Below are 9,410 nucleotides of genomic sequence, written 5' to 3'. Positions count from 1 at the left end.
ACCAACAACAACAACAACAACAACAACAACCAACGCCACTATCACCACCACCACCGCCACCACTACCAACAGCAATAACAAGAAACAGTAAAAGTCAAGCTATATACGTCATTTCTTTCGTGTTTATGTCTTTGCTTGACAACCTCGAGGAAATAAGAGTAATCCTGAGCGCAGAGAGACGAGGGAGCGTGAGTCAACCGTCAGGGCAAGACACACACACACACAGGCGTTATTTTGCGCGAGGGTAAATAATAGGTGTGGGAGGAATTACAAGACGCGATAAATAAGAGTGACGCAATACTCACGGTGGTTGTGGAAGGTTACGTGGAAAAAAAAAGGAAGGTATAAACGGTGAAAAAATGATGTCAAGGAGAGAGTGAGGTGTAGTGCAGAGCTAGTGATACCTTTTTCTTTTCTTTTCTCTTTTTTTTTTTTTCTTTTGTTTTGTAGAGTTTTTTTTTTTGTGTTTTCTTGGTTCCGGAAGAGTTTCGAAATTGGTTGTTTTGATTGATGCATTTTTTTTTTTTAGAGAAGTGTATTTGAAGAGAAATGAGGAAAAAATGAGGGAAATTTTTGAGGATTTTCTTTTCTTTTCTTTGTAGGGATTTGTTTCTTTTATTTTTTATTTTTTATGGAAGTTCCTGCTGTCATTATCATCATCATCATCATTCACACCAACATTTCTTATCATTTCCCACAAAACAATTAACCAAACAAATAACAATAAAACAGACTCAGCCGAACACGACCAACTCAGCCTTGACCTCTGGCACATCATTCATCTGTCACCGCACACCACAGCAGCTTTCAGGTTGGCGGGCTCCTCCATCAGCGCTCAACCATGCTGTATCTGGCGGGGGACATAAAATTTTCCTCCAGAACAAAGACACACGGCAACAGCGCCCTGGCGGACAAGTGGCTTTGAACAAGAGAATGAAGCCTTGTTTGTGTTCAGGTGGGTTCATGATTTGTCGTCGAGAAATTAATGTCTCTCTCTCTCTCTCTCTCTCTCTCTCTCTCTCTCTCTCTCTCTCTCTCTCTCTCTCTCTCTCTCTCTCTCTCTCTCTCTCTCTCTCTCGGGAGTTGTCAGTCCAGGAATTTACTTATTTATTTTTTTATTTTTTTATTGAGGAGTTTGTCTTCTTTGGGGTTTTCAGTTAAATAATTTGTTTGTTTTAGTTTTTAAGTTCAGTTTATCTTTTGTTTTCTTTTTTTAATCATTTTAGGAAGCTGATGTCTTTACTTCAATGTTTTTGTTCGAGAAATCTGTGTCTTTCTCTTCACACCTTTTACTTCAGATTTTTTTTTTTTTTTTTTTTTGAGCTTTGAAATGAGGAGTTTGTATTTTTCCAGTAACTGATGTCTTTTTTCCCCTTTTTTTCATTCGAAGAATTCATGTTTTCACGGTTTTAGAGTTAAGCATTGTTTTTTTTTTTTCAGTTTTCAGTTTTCTCTATTTTCTTTAAGGAGAAAACAGGAGTTATATAGAAATAACCCTAGCTAACTAAATTCCAGAAAGTTATTTTTTACTTCTGGGCAAAAAAATATGATTATTTCTTTTTAAATCGTGATCTGTAAAATGAAAGGATCAGCAGTACAATAAATCAACTAAATGAATCTAAATCTAACCCATCCTACCTTCGCATTCGGATGAAAACGCTGTTATTCAATATTACCCGACAACTGGCTTTCTTCTTCCCCTTCGTTACTCATCGAACTAGTAACTCGTTAGCCAGAAATTCTCAACCTTTGCGGAGTTTAAGGAAAAGAAGGTGATGCCCACTAAACTGTCCGTGCTACTGTGGGACTGGTGGAACAACAGCACCTGTGGAAATATTTACTGCCTCGCCTGACACTGAACTGTCTCCTTCCTTCCCTCCTCCTTCCGCATACTAAAGACTGGATTCCTCCCCCTTCCTTCTTTTCTCCTATCCTCTTCCTCTCCCCGCTCACTAGAAGTTGACAACACTGCATTCTCTTCTCCTTATCTCATTTCTCCTTCCCTCCCTCTTTCTCTTCTTTCTTCATCCACATACTGAGGACTAACACTGGATTCCCTCTCTCCTCTCCTTCCTTCTGTCTTCCTTTCCCCCGCTCACAAGAGACTGACAACATTGCATTCTCTCTTCCTTCCTTGTCTCCTTTCTTCCTCCCTCCCTCGCTCTCTCGTTCTTTTCTTCCGCATACCAAAGACTAACACTGGATTCCTCCCCTCCTTCATTCCTCCTACCTCCTCTCTCCGCTCACCAAAGGCTAACAACACTGCATTGCATCCTCCCTCCTTGTCTCCTTTCTTCCTCCCTCTCTCGTTCTCTCCTTTCTTTTCTCCGCATACTAAAGACTAACTCTGGATTCCTTCTCTCCTTTCCTTCCTACTCTCTTCCTTTCCCCGTTCACAAAAGGCTGACAACACTGCATTGCCCACTCCCTCCCTGTCTCCTTTCTTCCCTACCTTTCTCCTCTTCTTCTTTCTTCCACCTCCCCTCGCACACTGAAGACTAACATTGGATTCTCTCCGTCCTTCCTCTCTCTGCATACCAAAGGATACAATAGCATTCCTTTTCTCCAAGCCCTTTCCTTCCTTCCTCTCCAACTCCCTCTCTCTTCTTCCTTTCTTTTCAACTTCCTCTTTCTCCTCTCCATAGGCTCACAATGCATTCCCTCACATTTCATACTAATACAGGATTCACTTCTCTCTCATTCACACCCCCTCCCTCGCTCTTTCCCCACGCACTAATGCTGCCACGACTAAGATGAGAGCGTTGATGATTTCCACAGATGCTCTCATAAATTTTTGCTGTGAATCTAGTGACCTGAAAATGTACCTGTTCGGTCGCTCCACTTGTTTCTTTACCTGTGCAAGAAGACGTCACCTTTAATATCGCAGCCATATGACCTCGTTGTTGTGGCGCCAAAAATAAAGTGACAGTCGTTAATTGGCTTACGAGAGTTGATTAATATTTTTGATGATGCTTTCTTTTCTCTGGGGAGGGATATGCTTGTAAGGTTAAAAGGTAAAGTATCTCTGCTTGGGGTTTATAGAGTTGGTTAATGTTGATGGAGAAAAAGAAACTTATATAGGACTATTTTTATATATGTTTCAGCAGATAAAGTAGGTCTACATACTAGATTTATAGAGAGCTGGTTAATAGTGATGAGTAAAAAAAATAACCTTTGTGGGTAAATATAAACTTGTTGTCACAGATAAATGCATTGCAGAATTTGTACGTTTCGCTATGAAAAGTAAATCAGTCCAACACGTTTCTCTGCCGTGACTAAAGAAATCACCACAACTGTCTATTAGTAAATGAACAGCGTGACCATCAAAGGATAAATTACTAACCCACTTGAGTAAAGGAAGGAGTGAAGGAAAAAACTGAACGACCAAGTAAATAAGGTAAAAAGTCTAATAATTAACCTGATCGAGGGTATTATAAACATCGATTAATCTTCGCAGTTGATAACATAACGATTAAGCTGAACAAGGTCATTAAAAAGTCCAGCCGATTAAATAAGACTCACATGACTATTAAACCCTCCATTCACGATCTAAGCAAGTGAATCAAAAGAGATTAGCTAGAACCTTCCATCAAATAATTAGGCTAACAACAAGCAAATTGACAAGTGCCGCGTATATATACTGTGGGAAAGACGCTAGGAATTTCGTCTCAGCGTCAGGAGGCCACGGAGGGAGCCAGGGAAAGGCGGGGGAGGGAGAGGGAGAGATAGGGAGAGAGGGGGTGCCAGAGCGCGGGAGGCAGTTAGTTAGGTGGGTCACGAGAGAACAGTTATTTTTGCCACAGTCAGACAGAGCGGCGACTGAGGACCGTGTCACCTTCTGCTGCTGGGAGCCTCCATCCCCGCCCCTCGCCCCCGCCCACGAGTGTCGGGAGGGAGCTTGACGAAGGGGAATAGAATATGCATACTTTGACCTTCAGTGGGCGCGGTGTTTTCGTTCCCCGTGCTTCGCTTCATGTCACTTCCAAGGGACGATGCGTAACAACAGCTTGATCTTCGTTTACACTTGAGTCAACATCGCCGGGACAATGTCAACGATTCTTGGTTACTTTCGACAGGCTTTGGTGGAAGTTTTTGGGATTTTCATCATTCTAGTCATAGTTGAACACAGATTTTACACCATTTGTGGGGAAAAAAGAACTCAAGAACTCGACACATCATCTCTGAGACCCCTGATAACAGTCACGGTGGGAGCCGGAACACAAGCCACGACCTGTGATGAACCAAGGGAAGACAACCATGGATAAAGAGGAGTCAAAGAAAACGGCAAACTTTCCCTTGCTTTCCCCCAACGGAGAGATTCTCGCGCATCGCCGTGGTGGAGGAAGGAAGGCGTGAATCTTTACCTCCCTGGCTGCCGCTGCCCTCGCCAGGCTAGGGGTGGTTGACCTGGTCGTGCCGAGAGACAGAGAGAGGAGTCCCGGCCCCTGTGACCACCAGGCAGACCGGTGCATTTCACTGTGGATCAATACGTTTCGCACTTGTTCCCGAATAAGGACACGTCCGCTTAGGCAGAACAGGCCGCGTTTCAAAGGCTCCTGCTGCCCTTCAAGAGTAAACAGATGACGTGAAAGAGAGGAGCCCTAGAAGAGGAGGATTCGTTTAAGGGTGAGACCAAGGTTCGTGTTCTTCAACCTTCCGTTGTTCTATCTCTTAAGCTCAACAGGCTGTGGTGGAAGTTATTTGCGGTTTTCAAGGGTGTTTTCATGACTTTAGTGATAGTTTAGCTAGAATTCCAAACTGACGATAAGAAAAAGACCCAAAGGAAGACTAGTGCTCACCTCTGTTGCCTTTGAAATAAAAATTGATTACAAAACAAAGCATTCAAGCATAAAGACACATTAACATGATATTTTAGTGGTGTTACAAAAGATTACTGCTAAAGATTATAAGGATAACAAACTCCGACAGACTCTTAATTCCACTCTAAACCTGAATATATTACTTTTATACTAGTGGTGAAACACATAGCTTAACTAATGACATCGTGTCAAGTGATTTCTACAAAGGCACTCATCATTCCCTTCTAAGCCTGATAACACTACTATGCACAAACAGCACTGGCAGAAACCACATCTCAACTGACGACATGACGTTTCAACAGTGATTTTTTTAAGTCCTTCCTTGGTGGTTCCAGTACATTACACTAACTTACTCTTGAAAAAAAAAGTAGGATGACTATCTTTCCGGGGTGTTCCTCTGGCGATTGATGGTTCCTTGGAAAGACTAAGAAATAATAATAATAATAAAAAATCCTGGTTTAAAAGTAAAATCACTGCGAACACAACTTTTAAACAAACTGGTAAATAAACGATAATTTCTCTTCTCTTTCCTTTTTCTTTGCGTCTCTCAGGAATGAGTTTCTTTCTAGTGTTTTGTCAAGTCTTCTCCTTGATGTCTGTACTAACGAGTTTCTCTTTAATATATGAAAAGTTCAGACTTATCACGCTTATCGCCTTATCAGCCAGTACTGTGTGTGTGTGTGTGTGTGTGTGTGTGTGTGTGTGTGTGTGTGTGTGTGTGTGTGTGTGTGTGTGTGTGTGTGTGTGTGTGTGTGTGTGTGTGTGTGTGTGTGTGTGTGTGTGTGTGTGTAAACAATGTACAAAGATTAACAATATATTCAGCGATGCAAGAGAGAGAGAGAGAGAGAGAGAGAGAGAGAGAGAGAGGAGAGAGAGAGAGAGAGAGAGAGAGAGAGAGAGAGAGAGAGAGAGAGAGAGCGCTGAAGGGTATGAGGACATGGAGGGAGAAAGTGTTGCAGTAGAAGGAATAATGCCCACTTATGTCAGACTCTCTCTCTCTCTCTCTCTCTCTCTCTCTCTCTCTCTCTCTCTCTCTCTCTCTCTCTCTCTCTCTCTCTCTCCTTTCTTGAAGTCTAACTGCTTTTTATAGAGATTTCGACGAGAGAGAGAGAGAGAGAGAGAGAGAGAGAGAGAGAGAGAGAGAGAGAGAGAGAGAGAGAGAGTTTAACGTACTCGTAAGTGGGTAAGTAATACATCCCTCACATATGTTGGATATTAAAGACATACTCTCTCTCTCTCTCTCTCTCTCTCTCTCTCTCTCTCTCTCTCTCTCTCTCTCTCTCTCTCTCTCAAGTAAACAACAAAAACACACTACTTGATAGCTAAGAAAACCACATGAATCGACACCACAAGCACGATACGCATCCAGAAGTAAGTGACACGAACAAACACGGAACAAACTCTGATTCGTGGAAGTCACAAAGGAGAACTGGTGATAATCCTGGACTGTGGAAGGCAGTAAAATGTTCCGGACACTTGGCTTCATTTCTCAGAGACAGAATGAAGCGAGGTACAAAGGTTACACTGTTTAAAGCACAAAGGAGACAGTTGAAAGGAAGTGGGAAGCGAAAAATAAAATGGTGTTATGTAGATAAGAGGAAATGGAAATCAGTAAACATGAATATTTCTGAAATCAAAGGGGAAGTGCAATGAGGAAGTTTTGCAGGGGAAATGCAGGAAGGAAGAGGATCATAGCCCAGTTTTATACTCGTTTCAATTTATTTCTTTCCCACAAGTCTTTCCTGATTTAAACAGCATTCAGCTAATTATTATTTGTTTGTTTCTTTCAGCTCCTCGTAAGCATCATCTCTGAAAATTTTGTTAGAATCTACTACTACTACTACTACTACTACTACTACTGATATTGACGCTAATAATATTTAAGTACGTTTTTATTTTGCTCTTCTTCCTCTTTCCTTCTATCCTGCATCTGCAATACTATCTTACCTAACCTAAGCTAACATAACCTGAAGTAAAGTAAACCAACCTAATTAAACCAATCCTGATCCACTCCTTAAAAAAAATAAAAATAAATAAATAAATAAATAAAAAATAAAACATCTGCCTTAATTGGTCTTGTCAACATAAGCTAACAACGAGACGTAAACTATTCAAACTCCCTTTATTCCTCCTTGAACCTCCGTCCTTCCTCCATCACTCTCCCTTCTCGCTCTTCTTCACACGTGCCATCCAGGTAAACAGCAGCAAGTCTCGTTAATTAATAAAGGTGAAGGCACATTTCCTTTCTTCGTCTCCCGTCACGATGCATCACCAGAGAAGAACAGTCGGCGTGAGGCTCTCAGGGCACCACAACATTCCGTTTTCCTTGAGGCGAGTAATACTGAAGGGTTTTCTGGTGGTCAAGGTTGAGTCTGTCAGTCCTTTTTGATTTGTTCTAAATAGGCCGTAATCTATTTTTTTTTATGTATGTATGTGTTGTGTAATGTGGTGATATATTCTCTCTCTCTCTCTCTCTCTCTCTCTCTCTGTCTCTCTCTCTCTCTCTCTCTCTCTCTCTCTCTCTCTCTCTCTAAAAGTAGATTTAAGAACGAATTGATTAAAAAAGGGTTCATATTACCCTGTTTCTCTCTCTCTCTCTCTCTCACACACACACACACACACACACACACACACACACACACTTATATATTTCCTCTCCTCGTCAACTCTTTCCTTTAACCCCTGCATGAAAACCCCGATGACTAGTGTAAATCTACGGCTGTCACAACCCACCTTTACTTACACGCCTGCCGCTATCCGTCTTCCTGTCTCCTCCTAAAAACCTGCACCGCCAAGAGCACGCAGGTAAGGCGCTCATGACGACTTAACACGCTGCTGCTAAATGAATGGTTAGTTTTTGGCACGAGAGAAATTCATTAACTCTACAAAATGCCTTTCTGCTTACGCCCACACCTCTACTACTCTGGCTGTTGTTCTTGCTGCTTCTGTTATTGTTGCTGTTGGTGGTGGTTCTGCTACTGCTGTTGCTGCTACTGTTACTGCTCCTGCTATTACTAAGACATACTACCTCTACTACTTGAACTATTATTGCTGTTGCTACTACTATTATTGCCGCTGTTAATGCTACTGCTACTCCTACTATTACTACTTCTACCACTACTACTATCATTATTACTACTATGACCGCGTCCACAGCTATTAACAGTGCTACGACATCCAACCGCGCGGAGGTTTGTTTGATAAGCCTCCTCTTGCGTATCACAGCACAGGTCACTGGCCGCCACCCCGCCAAGGACAACAGTCGCCAATACTAGTTATCTCCATCCACTTTAACGCACAATTACAACGATGCGGTAAAGCTGCGTTAACATTTAATGGTCAGCACGAATGTCAACCACCACTGCCCTGAACGTATTGGATAAGAACATAACAGAACGTAAGGAAATAAGGGAAGATGAAAGAAGCTGTGAATCTTATAAAGTGGTAGTCAATGTAATAGTAAACATCTTGACTTCCTATTTAATTTGAAAAAGGATGTCGGAATTGGTCAGTCAGAACTCAAAACAATATAAACCACGTAACTTCCTATATAATCAAAGCAGAATGTTGGAATTGGTAAAACGGGATGAGCGGGGAGTAGAATAATAACAAAGTAAGTTCATTCATATGCATCAAGATCGCTGCAAGGAATACTCACCACTAAGAGGGTGTGGGTAAGTGCTGTTATCGTCTATGATGAGATACTTCAGTAATGCGTCTTTGTCTCAGGTTAATTCATACTCATTAATATTGCTGCAAAGAATAGTCACCCTTGGGAAGTTATGGATAAGTGATGCTATTGTCTAAATGATCAGGTACTTCAGGAAACGTCGTCTTTGGTAACGTGTCCTTGTCCTCCGGTTGTTAATCCTCTAGTGGGAGTAACAGGGAGTAACAAGGATGCCATTGAAGCGACCTGAAGCGACCTGACATACTTAATACCTGTGATATGTCATGCCCCTCACTTCCATCGTGTGTCATGCAAACGAGTCCTCTTCTCTGCATGTCACGCGCTGACTTGCAGTTAATAGTGTGCCACATGTGCAGGAGTGAGACAGACCCTTCAGTGACCACCCCCGTATCAGGCCAGTGGTGTGTACAGTATGTTTCTTGTTCCTCGGGAGTTAATTTGAATTTTTTTAGCTTGATTGTCAGTGTGATCAGCAACTTGGACACATTCACTTCATCTGTCACTATTTTTTTCTTTTCATGCCTTGCCGGGGTTGTCTTAAGCACAAGATGTTATTTTAATTCTTTTTTTCTAGTTTTCTTGATTTCGTTATTTTGAGTCTTCTCAGGGAATGTTTTCTTCCAGTTTTAGTCTTCTCAAGGAGTGTCTTCTTTCGGTTTTAATCTTCTCAGGGAGCGTCTTCTTTCGGTTTTAGTCTTTTCAGGGAGTGTCTTCTTTCGGTTTTAGTCTTCTCAGGGAGCGTCTTCTTTCGGTTTTAGTCTTCTCAGGGAGCGTCTTCTTTCGGTTTTAGTCTTTTCAGTGAGTGTCTTCTTTCGGTTTTAGTCTTCTCAGGGAGCGTCTTCTTTCGGTTTTAGTCTTCTCAGGGAGCGTCTTCTTTCGGTTTTAGTCTTCTCAGGGAG

This window comes from Scylla paramamosain, chromosome 23, assembly GCF_035594125.1.
Source record: "Scylla paramamosain isolate STU-SP2022 chromosome 23, ASM3559412v1, whole genome shotgun sequence".
In the NCBI taxonomy this organism is placed as follows: Eukaryota; Metazoa; Arthropoda; class Malacostraca; order Decapoda; family Portunidae; genus Scylla; species Scylla paramamosain.
The sequence above is the reverse complement of the archived record's forward strand: the minus strand, read 5'-3'. Positions refer to the sequence as shown.